This window comes from Echinops telfairi, unplaced genomic scaffold, assembly GCF_000313985.2.
Source record: "Echinops telfairi isolate 266 unplaced genomic scaffold, ASM31398v2 ScPeMD7_1;HRSCAF=3_0, whole genome shotgun sequence".
Lineage (NCBI taxonomy): Eukaryota > Metazoa > Chordata > Mammalia > Afrosoricida > Tenrecidae > Echinops > Echinops telfairi.
The window spans coordinates 16488301-16506346 of record NW_022103896.1 but is presented as its reverse complement, the minus strand read 5'-3'; the positions used below and the strand labels follow the sequence as shown (position 1 = coordinate 16506346).

Genomic DNA, 18046 nt, shown 5'->3' with positions numbered 1-18046 from the left:
TCTGATGGGGCGCGGGAGGGAGGGGGGTGCGGGCAAACGGGTGGAGGCTGGGGGTTGGGGAGGGGAGGAATCTCAGCGGTGGCTAAAACGCATTGAGGTGTATAGCTGTCCAGGAGTCTTCATTTGAAAACAATGGCTTTTGGTCCTTCATGTCCATTTTGGGGTGCAACAAGTCTCATTAGCAGTTTTTTCATGGTGCGATCAAGTAAGGAGCTTACTGTTGGAGGATGAAATCCTGCCGAAGTGCTGAAACTGGTGAAGTGAACCGGCAGTCACCTACATCAAGATAAAAATGTAAAAATGTTTGAAAATGTGTGACCATTACCTTTTAGATGATTGACAATTGTACTTCACTTATGGGAAGCTGCTGGGTAGCTCAGTTATCTAGGTCTGGAATAAGAAGAACCAGGGGGGAAACAGGATCAAGGCAGATACCTCTAGGCAGACTCCCTGAAGGCCATGTGCTGTCTCTGGACTTTTTTGGAAGTTGTCTATTGGGGGTGGGGGGGATGGGGGACTAGCAAAAGGCGTGCTATTGACAAGCACATTCTTATCATCAATGTGAAACGACCATCGAATAACAAAGGAGACACTTTAAAAACTGCACAAAGCAGTCACAAGTGCTCCAAAACCTGTGGGTGCCGAGTGTGTAAGAAATTCAAGCCATCCCTTATGTTATCTTCTTCCCACTGACCTAGCTCATCAGCCCAGTGCACATCCAACCACGGGGAAGAGGATACATGCATTAGAAGGATCACAATTTCAGACACACCCTCCTTAACCATTCTCCACGGAATGCCTCTAGAATCTAACACACAGCCAACCCTGTCATTCTCCTTACTTAAGGCGCATGAGGCATCCCCAGTGCGGAAAGAAAGAAGTCTCACTGCCTTCGTGCACACATAATTCCCTTCAGAAGCTAGCTCCAGTGTCACTTTCCTGCCATCTCTCACCCCTGAAAGTGACTGTTGTCCCAGGGGCAATCAACACACTTTCACACCAAGGCTCCAGCTGTTCCCTGTTCCCATTGTCTGCACCTGCTCTATGGGCCACCTTTCTCTTTGACTTGATCCTATCCCCCCCATCCCACCCCTATTTAGCTTATATTCCAACACTCGCCATATTGTAGCCGAGTATTTTTACATGTCTGCCCCCGAAACCATCTTTTTTTTTAAATTGGGGGCTCGTACAACTCATCACAATCCATAAATCCATCCATTGTGTCAAGCACATTTGTATATTTGCAACCATATCTTAATAGCCAGGATCTTCCCATTACAGGCACCAGTCTCACTCATTCTTTCTTCTCAGGCTGGATTGGGACATAACAGAGAGACCAAAATCCAGATCAAACCAGGAACTTTTAGCTGCTCAGGCTAATGCTCTCCGAGTGGAGCTCTGTGGCTGACTTCACATTCACTTTCATAAACCCTGTGTATACAAGAGGGCTGACAGCAAGCACCCACTAAACATTTAGTCAACTGAACAAAAGCCCACAGGAAAACAGTCCGACAAAACTCACCATGTCCTGAGGGCTTCAACACAGAGAACAGAAGCTGAGATGCACAAGAGTGACCGTCAATTGTCAAAGTTCATTATGTTCCTATAAATACATTTTAAGAAGTTTTCCTCCAAAATACTCAAAATGAAAATGTCATGCTAAATCAGCTCATGAAGCCTGGACCAAATGAAAACGACTGAGCTAAGTGGTCTCACTTCTTCCCGGTCACAAATTAGAGCCGCTGCCCCTTCTTGGCTGAACTGAGTGAGAAAGTGTGTGCCTCAGCCGGGTAGAAACCACGCAGACAACTAGGAGGGGAAGCCCTGACTCGAGGGGAGAGAACCGTTTTAGCAGACAGGTGTCCAAAGCGAGAGTGTCTTGATTTTGGGGGACAGTTCAGTTCCTCCTCACTGGAATTAGTCAAATTCAGACTAGACATATGCATCAGAGGAGCTCAAGCCGTAGATGCAAAGTCAAACACAACGTCTCTCGTTCTTATTTTCCTTATTGTAGCCAAGCCCGTGAGAGCAGAACTGGGCGGGATGGCCTTGCTTTTCTGGATCTCACAACTTTTCCACCCACTACAGGGTGCGGTCCCCCTCTTCTGCTCAAGTGTTCCAAGGTTCTGCCTTCCACAGGTTGTATGAATGAAAGAGAATCCGAATCCGCCTTGTGTTAGTGGCCCAAATGCCCTACTCTCAAATGTCATGCCTCTTATTTTCCTAGAAAATTCATTTGATTTCTGAGAGATTTTAGGGAAATCTAAAACTATTTCCAAACTGGTTTTAAACTAAGTTAATACCAGCTTTCCTAAACAATTAAATAGAGGTCATCACTATTTAAAAGGAAAACCTTTTATTGTCAATTGGGTGAAGGTTTACACAGATCAGTTTTCTATTCAACAATGCACACGTTGTTTCAAGTCATTTACTGCACTACCCCTAATGTAATGTCACTTATCCCATTGTCCCTTTCTCCTTTCACAACCCTTCTGAGCATTGTCCTAGGGCAATGCTGCTCTTTTGATCTCAAATGGTTGGTTATTTTGCACTGTGGGTGCTCCCTCCTATTATTGTTGCCTGTACAGACATGTGTAGGGTCAGACTGAAACTGAGCCCTGAGGTGAGTAGTTCTGAGGGGGAAGGAGGCCTGAAGCGTGACGAAGGACTATAGTTGGGGATGAGGATGGGGGATTCCATCAGCTTCTATCTGACCAGTAAGCCTGGTTCTTTTTAAACAAAACAAAACAATTTTTATTGGCATATAATTCATGTACCATACAATTTAATGGTTTAAATATATTAAAAGGCCTTTTTAAAAATGATTTTGAGTTTTATTCCATGTATTTCTTCCACTCTATGTGGGACCTTCTAATGCAATCTTTTCCAGAGCAGTTGGTAGAGGTAGCTGGGCACCATCTAGTTCTTCTGTCTCGGTCACTGCTATTTTTCCAAGTGTCAACGTAGCTGACCGATCCTGATTTGCCATCAGATCCTTAGCCAGTGTCAATGGACAGAAGAATAACAAAGGAGCAGCTTCCATGCTGGGCAGTGAAGAGAGTGACTGAAAGGCAAGACATACGCTCTTTTGTGACTGCTATTCTCCTGGAATGTGAGAGAAATTATATTTATTGGGGATGTACTAATAACTAGTAGTCAAAGGTAAGGTCTCTTCCCCCCCCAGCCCTCCCCCAGCAAATACTTCTCTTTAAAGTAGGGGTTAAATGTCCTTTATTAAGAGTAGGATTCCTCCTAACAAATTCCCAAGAGAAGCCCCAGAGATACAGGACTAGCTGTCTGGCTGGAGGCCCCTAGGAACTCAATCACCCCCAGATCCTGCCTCACTGCCCCCCCACCCCAGTCCTTACATCCACCTCAGAGAAGTTCCACAATGCGCCTGAAAGGTTTTTTCTAAAAAATGTCAACACTTTTGAGACAAATATATCGGTTTTGTCAAAACCCCTTCTCAGTTGCCACTGCTGATCCATGAAACATGAAGACTAATTGAGAGGGAGGGCCTTCAGTTTGTCCTTTGTTGGTGTCACCAAAGAAGGCCCAGGCATCAAGGGGTGGGCCCTGCAGTCAGCAGTCTGAGAACGCACAGAAGGGAGACCTGGGCCCCTTTCATACTCAACTAGCTCTCTGGGTTGTACTTCTTAATTTTTTATTTTCTCTTAAATAAAAATAGGAATATGCTACCAAGTCATTATTTCTCTTCCTAGAAGTTCATGAATGAAGAGTTGTCAATAAGAATTTAAACAGATACATATAAACTTGAAAAGCTTAACCATTATTTGCTAAAGTCAAAAGAAGTTCAAAATACGCATATGTCATATGACAACCAAGTGCTGTATAGCCAACGTTGTGTTTTTCCTTTTGAAATATTGGTCTTGACATTATAAGTAAACATTTTAAAGCAACTTAAAAGAGGGATTTTTTTTAAAAAGTCTTATTTCAGCAACACAAAAGACCCAAAATCTGACTCTCTTAGACATTTTAGATCGCCTCAACTCTGCTCACATTTTAGCCCTGAGAAACTCCTCATCCCAGTCTACCCTAGGGTTCTCCATGATTTCTCCCAAACACCCAAGTTGGTATGTTATTTAACAGATTTTTTTCATGCATGCACAGGTTTATTTCAAACAAAACATGTCTATATCTATCTCTGAAGGAGTGAATGGCTGCAGACAAGTTCTCTGCATAGTATAAGGGCAAACCCAAAATGGCAAAACAGGAAGCTGTTCTTTCTCAACATCTCCTCCATCTAGGTCTATACACTTCTTTTTTTTTTTTAATCTTTTTATTAGGGGCTCATACAACTCTTATCATAATCCATACATACATCAATTGTGTAAAGCACATTTGTACATTCATTGCCCTATAACAGATTTTAAAAGGGGGTTCAACTCTAGTGAGAGGGAGCACCCTAAAGCCAGATCAAAGGGCAAGCAGAGGCAACCTCAGGCTCTTCTGATCAAGTCAGGATTGTGGAGGAAAGAAAGACCCACCACTGTCATATTGTTACAGAAGAAGGAACCCAGGACGGGGGGGCAATCGTTCAGAGGTGTGTCATGTAGGAGGAAACCACAACTGTTGGAATAGACCAGAAAAGTCACTCAATTCTAGTCCCAGTTTTCATTATCAATAAAACCAAGATTCTTCAATGGGACACATTCATTCAATAACTATTTGTCGAATGCCAACTGTGTGCCTTAGGCACTAGGGATGCAGCCTCTCTGGTCTACCTGTCACTAACTAGCAGGCTAACAGGCAGTACACAATAACTGATCAACATGTGAGAGGAAGTACTGGGGAGAAACGCAGCATGTTACAGGTTGCTTCTAGAAACAGAAAAGGTTTCCCTAGAAGAAGCAGGAAGAGTAACATCTACCTCAGAGGCTGATCAAATAAAAATGTTCCATCAACTCAGGTACACAATAGGTGCTCATTATGGGCTGAACTGTGCACCTTGCCTGTCCCTGCCCCTGCCCCAAATATGTGCTGTGAACCCTAACCTTACGTCTTAGGACAATTCCTTTGGAGATTTAACAAGCAAGGGAGGAAGCAGGGCCTGGGGTGGGGAGGAGAGATGGCAAGCCACAGGGAGATCCTGCAGAAGGAGCTGAGACAAGGACCTTCCTCCAGAGTCGACAGGGAGGGCCAGCACCCTGCATTCACACTCCTAGGGTCCTAAGATGTGAGAAAATAAGATTCTGATGTTACAGCCACTCATTCATGATTTTTCTGTGACAGCAGCATTAGATCATAAAATGGTGTTAGGTTAATGTTATTTTCTAGTCCCTGAAAAAATTCTCCTGGGGCGGGGAAGAAGTATCATTTGTTTGTTATCATACACACACAGTTGCCACGGAGTCCGTGCCACCTCCTGGCAGCCCGACTTCAGGAGCTGTACTGCATCAGGCTTGCAGGGCTATGACTGGGACAGAGCACCTTTCAAGGTGCCCCTATGTGGGTGGAACCACCCATCTGTTTGGTAGCCACGCCCTTTCTGCCTGCAATACCCAGGGATTATTAGTCTCATACGCATCCTCCTATTTTTGTCCTAAAGTAATTTAATCAGCTGACAAAAAAAAATTTCCCAAACGTAAAAACTCAAAACTCACTACCATCAAACCACTTCTGAGTAACAGTGACCTGACAGGGCAGGATAGACTGTCCCTGTGGGTTTCTGGGACCGTAATTCTTTACAGGTATAGAAAGCCTCATCTTTCTACTGGGGAGGGGCTGGTAGGTTCAAACTGCTGACCTTTTTAATTAGCAGTCAATGCCACACAGTAAACCACTACGCCACCAGGGCTCCTCCAATCAGCTGACAAGGTCTACAAGTGAATGGAAAAGCAAAAGGGTCAAAGGTACAGGCTAAGAGCTGCTTGGGTAGTTTGTAACTCATCCACTTTCGTCACTGCTGTGCACTCGAGCTGGACGGGAAACGTGCTCCGTAGACACAGCTACTAGCAGACAGTCATCTCTTCCTCGGCCTGACGTCATCTCACAACAGAGCTCGGAATCAATTCAGAGAACCTTGTACTATTTAGCTGCAAAAAGGGGGCAGAGGCCAGTTGCACAACTGAGAAGCTAAGTGGCTTGGCTTTGCAATGAAAATCCAATGGAACTCACATTTGACAGTAAGAGAAAAAAAATGCTTTAAGTGCATCCATTAATGTAAACATGGTTTCTTTTGAAAATGATTTTCAGTTCATCTTTCAGTCCAGGAACATATTAAATAATTGATCAAATCAATGTATTGTTGTATTACCATTAAAAATTAAGAGAAAAAAATAATAAAAATTAAAAGAGAAAGAAAGGAATATGGAAAAATATTTATCCAATGTGTAGTAAATAAAATTTTTGAATAAAAACTTCGTATCATTATAATGATAGGAAAATCTATATGCCAATATGTGAATAAAGACAAGTTGAGAATATAAAAAATGAAACTTTAATATGAGATTAAGAGTGAAATTTTTAGGACTGGTATTTACAGGTTCTCTTTAATATTGTTAGAAATTGTTTTATTATAAAATAAAACAAACAATAATAGTTCAAAGTCTGAATATTGGAAACAGACTCAAATATTTCCGTGGGCATTCATCTCAAGCTGGAAACAAAAGTTTCCTCTCCAGTCTTTGAGACAAACGCATGTGCTGCATAAAGGTTTTCCCAGGTGGAGCTGGAGCCCCTCTGTCTGGAGAGCACTCAGGTATATTCCTGTGGAGCTGCATCCGCAGGGTTTGAGAAGCAGGACTAATTCTACCAGCCCTTGGGATGGATCACACATAATCCTGAGTGCCCTTCTAGGCCAAGCCAATCCCTCTGCAACTATCTGCATATTTAATTCAAAATTCTAAACACATCAAAATAATTACAACAATGCTACTCATCAGAAAAGCATTTAATAAAAAACAAACATGAGACAGTTCTTAAGTCACAGAATTTTTTTTTTGATCACAGCAATTTTTACGGGTAAGAGAAGAGTAACTGTTTAACTCTCTACTATATTCCCATCTCAAGGCCCTGGATGGCACAGTTAAGGTTTGGCCACTAACTAAAAGGTGGGGGGCCTGAACTTACCCAGAAGCAACTCAGAAGAAAGGCTTGGGGATATCCTCCTGAAAGGGCACAGCCATGAAATAACCCACGGAGTGCAGTTCTACTCTGAAACACATGGGGGCGCCATCAATGGGGATTGACCCAATAGCACCTGTTGTGTGTGTTTTAACATAGTGTTTAAGAAAGTTCTAAAAGAAAAAGAAGTTCTAATAATATTTTCTGAAAATAAAAACATATCTATATTATGAATTATAAAATGCATCTTATTATATCAAACTAAATCATTCACAAAAGAGCATTGTACTTGTCTAGTCAGAATGCTTTCAACAGCAAAATTCTTAATAACGAAATTTATCCTAGTCATTAAACTATTGTAGATCCATTAGTAAACCATGATTTCCTTGCTCTATGAGAAAACTCTATAATGGCATTTGACTACATTTTTAAAGAGATTCAATAAGTTTCCAGTGTGATAAACTATAAAAAGCAGGGCTTCAAACTGGTTCTTTCCAGTCTAGTCACAGCACATGATGCTGGGAAAGACCCAAATTTGTAAAATGCCAGTGAACCAGAACAAAAACCAGAATGGGAAAAATTATGGGCTGACGCCCTCCTAGGAACTTAATCTCCCTCTTGGAAAAGAAGAACAGTGTGAGTGTTGCATAGCAACAAAATCTCTTGATCAACACAGTCGGAAACAATGGTGCCTGGTTTAAAGGTGGTGCTGACCTCGCAGCTTTTTGTGTACATCACCCTCCACGGTCCTGGCAATAATCCCATCTTCAAAATCAGGCTCCGGAAAGGGCTCCCTGGGTCTCTGCTGAGTCTCCCATCCCGGAGCTCCAAAGTCTAAAATTTCCCATTTGGATTCTTATTCTACTTCACCCAAATTTTGAAACTTGGGTCTGTCTCAACTTTGCTTAGTCGGCCATGATTGAACCAGTCCAAACCAGTTTGAAGACCTCATAAAAAAATTAGTGGATTATTTTAAATTCCATGCTGACTGCTTTTTAAAAAATCTATTAAAGATGTTTTAAAAAAAATATTGATAGTGAAGTAGAGCCATAGTTGCACCAGGTTTCCAAAGCTCCTTGTCTTGGCTCTCCTGCTGATGACTATGTGCTGCCCTCCAAACTCAGGGCTGGGAGTTGACTCCAACTCACGGAGACCCTACAGGGCAGAGCAGAACTGCCCCACAGGGTCTCCAAAGCTGACAGCCACATCTTTCTCCCAAAGAGTAGCTGGTGAGTTTGAACTGGCAACCTTTTTGGTTAGCAGCTGAGCCTTATAGCACCAAGGCGTCTTCCCCAGTTAGTCACAAAGGCATGCTATGTTGGAAAGATGTTATTTTAATAAAAATAAACTTTCTTTTTTACACCAATGCTGGATCAAATAATAACAGGATCCTGTTAATTCTGATCCAGCACCAACAAAATACAACTGTTGTCAGGGAGGCAGGGGTAGTCTGAGAATCCTCTGTAACCCTGCATAGACATGGAGAGTCCTCGGCCTCTGTATTTGCTTCAGTTTTACTTCTCCCTCCTGGAGTTAGAGTTCTGTTTTCCCAGCTGAAAATATTTGTTTCCTATGCTTGGATTCAAACTAACAGTTAGAAATTTGTCAAAATGGCACAACATCGACACTAACGGCAGCTGCGATGAACGACGGGGTCAAATGAAAACAGAGAACATCCGCAAGGATGCTTCTTTTTTTTTTTTATTAAAAAGATATTTTGGCCCCTTTCATACGGGGTATTTTTCCAAGTTAAAGAGTAAAGATATTTGGCTACAATAGCCCAATTCTTACACAAAAATTAAATGAGGCATCTGACAACGAGAATTTACATCCATAATAACTGTTTTTAAGAATGACTGGCAACCTAGAATCTCTACCTGAGAAAGTTCATAAAAGTTGCTAAAAATAGCCTGAGGCCAAATTGAAAAAACAGACCAAACCACCAACCAGCAAGTGCTGCTGTGAATGCAAACGGGAGCAGAGGCGAAAATGGGACAACATCTGAGAAGCTGTGGCCCAGGATGGGTGGATGTAGGATCTTGGCAAATGTGAAATAAGGCTTCAAGTCTGGAGATGCTGTGCTCTGCCTACCTGTTCCTTCTTCTCTGACCGAGAAAGCAGAGCTTCCTGACTGTAAAGCTGGACAGATTCTTCCGAGCAAGCCCTGGCCCCACATCTGAGAAGAAAGCCTTTCAAAAGTTTCGTCCTAAGGTTTTCACACCCTCGTTCTTTACCTTCTGCTGGATATATCAACGAGCACCATCACAAAACCGTCTGTTTTGGTTCATAAAGTGTATAAGTTAAAATCAAAAGTCCTTTTTTGGGGGTGGCCAAAAATTGTTTTCCTCTACTTTTTTCCCAAGAGGGATGTTCAATCTTTTACAGTCTAACACAAGGATTCTAATCCTGGTGCCAAGTGAGATTATCATTAGGCTGAAAACGATTCCTCTGCCCTTTATTTTCCCCATTTACAAAGTAACTGAAGATAAAGATAAAATAGAGTGCCTAGGGCACTGGTGCCATCATTCTTCCATTTTTTAATAATACTTCAAAAGATAACAGGAATCAGGATTGGTAGGGTCAACTTGTAAGAATGCCATTCCATTTTTAAAAGGTGAAAGTGATGACGTGACTAGTTATTGAATCTAGAACTCTCTGGAATCATCTGGAAGAGCAACTGAATTAAAATGTAGATAACGATTTCAAACATCATAGCATGTAATCTGATGCCTCTTCCAAAGCTCCATTAAATCAGATAAATAAAATATAAAGCAATTATGCACTGATGTTTTCAAATATTTAAATGTGGGTAAGGTTAACTTTAATCAAAGTAGCTAATGATTCAGATCCAACATTTTATCATTATGATTGGTGATTATTAGTAGACTATACAGACTACATATGGAATCTCTATTTTCCCTGACTTTTTAAAAAGTATCTTTCTGCATACAGACAAAAGAACCATCAAACGTCTCAATCCCCCCCAGTAGAGGTCCCTGCCCTCATGACACGCACCTGTTCCGTTTACCACTGTTCCCAAAGCACCTGGTCCAGTGCCCAGCACACAGATTTCAACAAGTGTTCATTGAAAAACCGATTATAAATAGATCACATCATGTTTTTATTAAGGATGAGCTACTGTGTACTTAGAAAATACGATGGCTAGTGCAGCCCTGTAGTTTTTAAAGTGTTACAATGCTTTGAAAAAAAGAGCTTTGAAAATTTTACTATCATGGCATTTGAAGTCAGGACCTTTGGGGGCTGGGTTTTGCCATTCCCAAGCAACACAACACATACTCGCCATGGCTCCCCGGGCATCCTGTTCTTCACAGAAGAATGGTCTTCCTTCAGACTGGGAGCTGTTTCGCTCAGGCCATCATTACCAATAGATCCGAAGTAGATCTCTGCTTTCTCCTTTGAAAAAAAAAAAGAAGAAGAAGAAAAGAGGGGGAAGAATGATCACTCCATTATCCTACATAGAAACTAGCCTTAATAAGAAAAACTTTAAATTTTGGCTTTTTATATAAATAAATCTAATTCTGAAAAAAATTTCCTCGTAGAAATTTTAAAAGCACCTCTAAAATGGCAAACCGAATGTTCAAACCAAGCAAACCAAACTGCCTGCCATGAGTCAATGCTGACTCATAGTACCCTGATAGGTCAGGGTAGAACCAACCTGTGAGCTTCCGAGACTGTAACTGTTTATAGGAGTAGAAAGTCCTATCTTTCTCCCAAGGAGCAGCTGGTGGTTTTGAACAGCTGACCTTGCGGATTGCAGGCTAACTAACCAGTACACCACCAGTGCTCTGCCAATGTTCATAGACACAAAAATTGCAAACTACACTTAAAAAAGTATTTTTCTCTTTGACACAACAATTGCTTAAGTATTTTCAAGAGAAAAGCTCCCAATGTGAATATGTGCAGGCAAAGAAAAGGACTGAGATGGAGGACTGAGGAATTCTTCACTAGCACAGAAAGGTTCTGAGAGGCAAGGCTCAGTGAACCAAGGTTTGGGAGCAGGTTATGTTTATGTGCGGACACATACGACTGCTGGTATTTGTACCCTCATTTCCTCTGTATTAATGGGAATGGAAAGAACTGCTAGTGCTGTGGGCACACGTCATTAACAATTTATATACGAGTGGTGCCCTCCGCCCTGAACATGTGAGCTCTAATACAATAACTGACGCTGAACTCTCATGGTTGTTTTCTTGTTGCTCCAAAAAGCTTCTATACCAAATGGCTTTACAGTGAGTGTGCTGTGAAACACCAGGATTGTGCAATCAAACGCATTGAAAATAAGTCTCTGGGAATTCAGATTTGTGCCCGCAATGTTGTGATGTATTATCAAGGGCACTTAAACCAATCAGGAAATGTAATGAAAACTCTTAATTGCTTCTCTTACTGGAGTAGCAGTCAATCATGCTTTTGAAGTGTTCGTTGATTCTGTTGTTGTTTATTTTAAGCACTGAAGTGCTAAACCACAACAAATTAATATTAAAGGAAGCTGATTTCTCCCCAAACACATTATCCTTTGATCCCTGCTATTATTATGTACAGGAGCCCTGGTGATACAACTGCTAAGCACTCAGCTACAAACTGGTGGATCCAGCCCACCAGCTGTCCCACAGGAGAAAGACTACACTCAAAACCAAACTCACCGCCACCGAGTCAGTTCTGACTCTGAGTGACCCTACAGGACAGGGCAGAACTGCCCTTGTGGCTTTCCAAGGCTGTAAACCTTTACGAGAGCATAAAGCCTCATCTCTCTCACAAGGAGCGAGTGGCTAGTGGGTTTGAACTACTGGCCTAGAGGTTAGCAACCCAATTCATATCCCACTATGCTACCCAAGGCACACGGTGGAATCCCTATGGGAGAGCTCTACTCTGTCCCATAGGGTCGCTGTAAGTTGGATCCAACAAGATGGCAGTGTGTTGTTATTCCATACAATTCTTTTAAAGACATGAAATCATGTACAACAGATCTCTAGTGAAGTACTTCTAGGGTTAAAGCTTGAGCTAAATTATTACTCTCCTTTCATGAAAAGCAAAAGAGCGTTTTCCTAGGAGGCCCAGGGAGAACTCTGTCCATAGCCTGGGGTCCTACAATTCCATTTCCTGGTGTCTCCCAGTTGGGCCACTCCTTACCCATCCCTCTGCAGGATGTGAATGAAAAGAGAAGATAGGAAACAGCTGCCAAAAAGGGGAAGTTATTTTCCAAAATGAATTATTAATGTTGTAGGCAGTTGGTAACCTATCTGAATCCATCCTTAAATTGCCCAGCCATTGTGAGATGTTTTTTTTTTTAACAGCGCCGCCTGGGTTTATTTGTACAACAAACAGCACAAGAAGACACCAGCGCCATGCAGGCTGCAGCCCAGGCTCACACCAGTCCCTCTTGCCCTCACACAGAGAACTCTACTTTGTGGGAGCCTGGGCGTCTTTGGTAGCTTTTGCTGGGGTCGTGGCCTTGGCTAGAGCATCAGCCTTGCTTTGTGCCTTGGCCTTGGGCCGGCAGAGCCTCAGACCCTTGGCAATACGTGCCCGAGCCCGCTTGCCAAGTTTGGGGTGGGCAATGTAGGCCAGTCGGCTGAGCTGGCTGTTGACGCCCATTGGGATCTTGGCCTTGACCTCTGTGGGCTTCACAAGATCCTGGATGGCCTCCGAGTGAGCAGCCGCAGCCTTGGTGTTGTTGGCCTGCATTTTCTTCGGGCCCTTCTTGTTGTGCTTCTTGGCGAAACGCATGTTCCTCAGGAACTTGGGGTCCACCCCCTTAAGAGATTCGTATCATTGTGACCGGGGTTTTGATGCCGTTTCTGTGCCATTTCCAGGATTGGTTGTGCGTGGTGTGGTTCTTGGACTTGGCCATGTCTGCACTGACACCTCAGCTCCGGGAGCGCCAGGGACCGAGAGAGCAAGCTGTGAGATGTTTTACCAACCAAGGGTCCCCTGAGATGAACTGCCGAGAGAGGCAGACAGCAATCAGATGGGCGGCCCAGGAGCTCTTCCACACCGACAAGGGGAAGGAACATAGCCCAGCCTGATGCTACTTCAGTTTTAGAATGTTTCCCTCCCATCGAAAGCATTTAAAAGATTTTTCAGATTAGAATTAATTCAAACATTAAAGAAGTCCTCGCCACAGCCTACATCACTTAACAAAGCAGATTGAATTCTTCTCTGCTTTAGGATCAGACTGCCTCGGTTCCAATCCTGGGTTTCTACTGACTAGCTGTGTGACCCTAAAGAAATGATGGGTTGTCTGTGCCTCAGCTCCCTCCTCTGCAAAATGGGGCTAGTAATGGTACGTACATGGACAGGACAGGCCTGAAAGGACAGGCCAAGTGTTTGGAATGTTGTGGACTACGAGTTCACACAACTGTATAACTCAGTATGTAGTTATCTAGAATGCTAGATAAAGCTGACTTTTATTTAAGGCATTAACTTAGAGAGCAAAGGATGTCTTTGCCTAACATTTGCTAAATGTCCGAGCAAAGTATTTCACCAGTCTGGGGTATAATCAATAACTTTTATTTTCTATGTTATCTCTTTGAGTTTATTTATTTTTTTCTCTTTGAGTTTATTAAGCAATGTTTGGATAACTTTTTAAAAATCATATTATTGGGGGGCTCGTACAACTCTTATCACAATCCATACATACATCCATTTTGTCAAACCCATTTGTACATTTGTTGCCATCAACATTCTCAAGACATTTGCTTTCCACTTGAGCCCTTGGTATCAGCTTCTCATTTTTTGCCCTCCCACTGGAATAAATTAAGGAGCCCTGTTGCACAGTGGTTGAAGCGACCATCCGTAAGTCGGGAGTTCAAACCAGCCAGTGGCTCTGCAGGGGAAGGAGGCAGTGCCATCAAGTTGATTGTGGCCCTGGTAAGGTCTCTGAGACTGTCGATCCAGACAGGAGCAGACAGCCTCCTCTTTCTCCTGTGGAACAGCTGAACAGTCTAAACCACTAGTCTTAAGGTTAGCAGCCCAACACATCGGAGTTGACTCCATGGGAATGAGTTTGGCTTTTGGGGTTTGTAATAAATTGGCTGTAACAGGGAGGCATTAACCAACCACAATGTAGCGTGTGAGGGTGCGTGCACACACACACACACACTCACCACCACCCCATCCCCTCTCTGACCCGAGTTTCAAGGGGAAACATTTCTGTACAATGAATTTTTAGAGGTGTTGTCATATTATTAGCACCCATCTGTTAGTGTGTCCTGCTGTGGTAACCTGCGTGTTCCTGTGATGCTAGCAGCTGTGTCATGGTACTTCAGACATCATCAGGGTCAGCCATGCCGACCAGGTTCCAGTGAAGCTTCCCGATTAAAACCAATAGGAAGAAAGGGCCGGCAATGTGCTTTCAAAGGTGTTATTGTTGTTAAGTTCTCTTGAGTCGACTCACAACAGAATATGATCCAATACAGTGCTGGCCGTGCGACATTTCCTTCAGTCAGACGCAGGCAGCTACTAGCCACAGCACAGGCCTAGCACACGTCTGCTACAAACAATCCGATCCCAGTCGTGCAAGGGAAGTGCTCTCTTTTCGCCAATCTAGTCCATTCTCCTAAGTCGAGCCCATACTCATAAAGTTTTAACAAACTTCTTTTTGACACTATAGAAGGTAAAAGGGAATCGGTCTAGCATGGAAGAAAAATATGAGTGAAATGCTTAGAAATGACAGGATGTAATTATCTCCTTTCATATTCACAACAACAAAAAAAGGGAAAGAAAATCGACCTTCATGGGGTGAGGGGCAGCAGTCAGAAATCATGTGGGAAATATGACATCGTCAAAATATAATGCTAGAGATATTTTATTAAAATGATAATACACATAAAATGTTTACACACATAAACAATAATACACATAAATGTTATTGTAATGTTTCAATTTTGTTAGCTAAACTCTGATATGAAACTTCAAATGAATTCTTAACACTCTTGCATTTAAAAAAAGTGATTTGTTCAATTTGGACACCATTGAATAAATTTTATTCTCTCCAGGGCAGATGATCCCTTCCGGACCAGTGGTGAGAGTGGCAATACCGTGAGGGTGGAGAGAGAGTGGGTCGGAAAAGGGGGAACAGATTAAAAGGATTTGCATATAATCTCCTCCCTGGGGGATAGACAACAGAAAAGTGGATGAAGAGAGACGTCAGACAGTGAAAGATATGACAAAATAATAATTTATAAATTATCAAGGGTTCATGAGGGAGTGGGGAGCAGGGAGGGAGGGAAAAAATGAGGAGCTGATGCCAGGGGCTTAAGTGGAGAGCAAATGTTTTAAGAATGATGAGGGCAATGAATGTACAAATGTGCTTTACACAATTGATGTACGTATGGATTGTGATAAGAGTTGTATGAGCCCCTAATAAAATGTTTTTAAAAAAACCAATACATTTTATTCTCAAATTGCTCACATATATTTTTTCCCAAGTATATCATCATATTTGTTTTTGACTAAAGATATACACAAACTGTCTTTGGAACCTTGAAAGCATTCTCACTGCCCTCACGTCAGTACCGACTTCAAGTGACCCTATAGGACAGGGTAGAACTGCCCCTGTGGGTTTCTGAGAATGTAACTCTTTACAGGAGTAGAACGCCCCATCTTTCTCCCAAGGAGCAGCTGCGTTTTGAATTGCTGACCTTGCTGATGGACTGGATGGCAGTCAGTGTACTGAAAGCATTTTATGGAGTGAAGTAAGTCAGGCACACATGGATGGATGTATGGATTGTGATAAGAGTTGTTCGAGCCCCCAATAAAATGATTTATTAAAATTAATAATAAAAAAGAAATGTCAGGCATAAAAGGACAATCCTGTATGATCCCACTTATATAAAATATCTAGGGTAAGCAAGTATACAAAGACCAACATTTATTCCTGGTTATGAGGATGAGCAGAGGCCTGGTGGCATAGTGTGTTACGTGTTGAGCTGGTGACTGCAAGGTCAGTTTGAACCCATCAGCCGCTCCAAGGGAGAAAGAGAAAACTTTCTGCTTCTGTAAAGATTTGTGCCTCTGAAACCCTATAAGGCCACTAAGACTCCAGGGTAATAAGTGGTGGCAGGTACTGGGGTGGGGGAGGTAGGAGGGGCAAGGGATGCATTCCTTAGGAGACGCTAAGCTCTGTTAGGGGTGAGGACACAATTTGGAAATGCACAGCGGTAATGGTACCACAACACAGTGAATGAAATTAATGTCACTGAATTACACATGTAAAATGGCTTTCAAGGCAAATGTTTTCTTATTTATTTTTACCACATTAAAAAAGCCTCATCTGTGTACTTCTTAAATGTATTATGAAATACTGATTATGTAAAACGCTGAGTGTCTTTTAAGAGGAAGAAACTGGCAACTACATAAAAATTTCCATGAACTATTTGCTTAAGAAACAGAATGTATAAAATAAGAGCTCCAAAATGCAAACTCAAATGTCGATTCTGATTTGATATCTACACATCAGCTTTACTCATTGCGGACCTGGTTACTCACATGTATCAGAGCCACAGGGAGACAACAAATCGTCTCGGCAACATTATGGAAAAACTGGTGGCCAGGATTCCAAGACCAGAGGTCTTGAGGTATTAGAGGTCTTTACCCCCATGAAATAGGGCTGCAGTCACATCTGATGATTTATCAGGATTTTAAATTAAGAAACAAATTTATATTTAAAATTGGGTGCAGTATACTAGCTATTACGCAAAACAGTATATTACTGCAAACACCTCTCGAGTTGTTAGGCTTACTGAATGCGATACGAGATTAAAAACCAGCTTGGCAACTGTTAACACTGGCGCAACTAGGTCAGGCTTTTCTGCTCAAATCTGCAGAAAAGATTTGAGTGTCTTAACATCGATAAACCTCAGTCTACATAGAAGGGTATTTCCTGATTCCTTTTTGCTCATTTTGGTAATTTCCAGAGCATTTTCACTTAAGTGTGAAGTCCTAATTGAAAGTAAACTGCGTCTCAAATATCACATCTTCTGTATGCAATTATTACACCAAAGAAGTTGTGAGTCATGATAACATCATCGCTCTAGCTTAATGCAGAATCTAACGTGACAGGGATTGAAATCTCCAACATGAAGCCCTTCACCTTTGCTATTAAGCGTACTAGCAAAATAACTGGAAAACTCTGTTCGCATTTATTTGGGGGGCGGTGGTGGAGAAGCTAACAAGAATCATTAAAGGACGAAGTAATTGCGCCATCACTCATGAACCACTCTCCCCAATCTGGTGAAATAAACCAGCTCAGCAGCGAGGAAAGGAAGTCTACTAATGAGCATTCACTGTGTCGTCCCGGCACCTCAAGGTTTTCAGCCCGAGCACATTCTCCATCTGCCATCAGCGCCACTCTGGTGCACCCAGCCTAATCGGTTCCGAACTGAATTAAACCCAGAACTGCACATACGTTGCGGAAACCAAAGACCAGCCACACACATACACACTCAAGCTCCTTCACATGGGCAGCTCAAAACTAGTTCCTACTTCAAACACACTTTTAAAACCATTACCATGAAAGGTTTTTAGAGTCCTTTTAAAAAAACCTTCTTATGGCTACCAGGAACCAGAGCTGTCCTTAGCTACACCCGCCTTACTCTAATTCTGCCCCCACCCCACCCCCATTTTAACCTCGATCAGTACATAAAGCACATGAAGAGTGCTACAAAAAGATTCCTTGATAAATGGAAGGCTCTCATTATTTTCCCCATGAGAAGCACCCAAGCATCTACATTGTGTTTTACACAAAACCAGACATCTTGGTCCCCAAATACTCGGCATTAGGAGAGGGAAACCGATTTAGAAAATAGTCACTAATGTCCTTCTGCTTTTGCGACCCAGGACCGCAGTCCTGGCTGGCAGCATTCACACTTGGTTTTCTTTTACGAAAAACCAAGAGTCAGAGTTGCGACTTCATAAAAGAAAATAATCCGGGGGGTGGGGG

The 18046-nt window shown here is 42.4% G+C and overlaps 1 long non-coding RNA gene and 1 pseudogene across 5 annotated transcripts in view; both read right to left on the bottom strand.

Annotated features, from left to right (window-relative positions):
* Positions 1 to 46: 46 nt before the first annotated feature.
* The window catches only part of LOC123521222, a 19711-nt gene continuing 1711 nt past the window's right edge, over positions 47 to 18046 (bottom strand). The window contains exons 2-5 of one of the 5 annotated variants that reach the window (XR_006679698.1): positions 10384 to 10500; positions 7093 to 7176; positions 5768 to 5840; positions 2769 to 3105 (exon numbers count right to left, since the gene is read on the bottom strand). This is a non-coding gene — a long non-coding RNA (uncharacterized LOC123521222). Of the gene's footprint in view, positions 277 to 2768; positions 3106 to 5767; positions 5841 to 7092; positions 7177 to 10383; positions 10501 to 18046 lie in introns of those variants that run through there. The other 4 variants (XR_006679697.1, XR_006679701.1, XR_006679700.1 and 1 more) reach the window with 4 other exon arrangements.
* On the bottom strand, positions 12505 to 12955 carry LOC101654662 (annotated as a pseudogene).